This window comes from Octopus bimaculoides, chromosome 28 (genome assembly GCF_001194135.2).
Source record: "Octopus bimaculoides isolate UCB-OBI-ISO-001 chromosome 28, ASM119413v2, whole genome shotgun sequence".
In the NCBI taxonomy this organism is placed as follows: domain Eukaryota; kingdom Metazoa; phylum Mollusca; class Cephalopoda; order Octopoda; family Octopodidae; genus Octopus; species Octopus bimaculoides.
Window position 1 is genome coordinate 1,522,733 of NC_069008.1, and position 1,130 is coordinate 1,523,862.

Below are 1,130 nucleotides of genomic sequence, written 5' to 3' on the forward strand. Positions count from 1 at the left end.
AAGCCATCCAACCCATGCCAGCTTGGAAAACAGACATTGAATGGTGGATTATTTTCAGGTTTTCAGGGGGTCAAGTGGAATTTGTTGAGGCAGATTTCTCTACGGTCAAATGCCCTTCCTATTACCACCCCTCACCTGCTTCCAAGCAGGGTTATATTTCCCCCGTGGTCAGACAATGTTTTCCATGAAAGACTAGAAATTAAAAAAAAACATTGTTGGTACGACAGTGACAGTCATAACTATATGCCATGAAGCCAAGACGAGGCTACACACATAAATATAAACAAGAGGACATTTTGCATCAAAAGCCAGTATGAGAGTTTCTCCCATGGTATCTACCACAGTATACTCTGTTCCAACAGAACGTTTACATTTAAATGGGGGATAAACATTACCTCTCCATATTAATACTGTCTTTGTTGCTAATATATATTCTTTAACAAGCTCACTGGCTAATCACAACATTAGTGTCTGTTTTAGCACCGTCATTCTGTATACCACTGGCAGGCATGAATCACTGCTATCTCTAGTGGTTGGGTGTTCATTGATGAGACCAAGGAAGGTTAAAATCACTCGATCTGGTGGTCTCAGCACAGAGGTGGTGGGGATCCATCTCCCTGCTAGTGATATAAACAAAAATGCAGCTTGCACCAAAAGCCAATATGAGGGTCTCTCTCATGCAATCTATCACAGTACAGTTTGTTCTAACAGAACATCCACATTTAAGTGGGGGATAAATATTACCTCTTAATATCAATACTGCTTCTGTCGCTAATATATATATATTTTTTAATGAGCTCACTGGCTAATTGCAACACCCGCGCCTGTTCTGGCACTGCTTTCCTCTATTTCACCGGCGGGAAGGTAAGTCGCTGCTATCTCTAGCACGGTTGAGCATCGGTTTATTGTCAAGACCAAAAAAAGGACAAAATCACATCTCTGTCACTAATATATTATTATTATTATTATCATTATTATTATTAATAATAATAATAATAATAATAAGGCAGTAGGCATGCCAGACAAAATGCTCTGCAACATTTTGTCCATCTTTATATTCTGAGTTCAAATTCCATCAAGGTTGACTGCCTTTCATCCTTTCAAGATTGATAAAGTAAGTACCAGTTGAG

General features: G+C 39.0%; 1 protein-coding gene across 1 annotated transcript in view; it reads right to left on the bottom strand.

Moving 5' to 3' along the window:
- LOC106870586 (acyl-protein thioesterase 1) overlaps positions 1-1,130 on the bottom strand; it is a 304,640-nt gene that overhangs the window by 59,359 nt on the left and 244,151 nt on the right. The window lies entirely within an intron of this gene.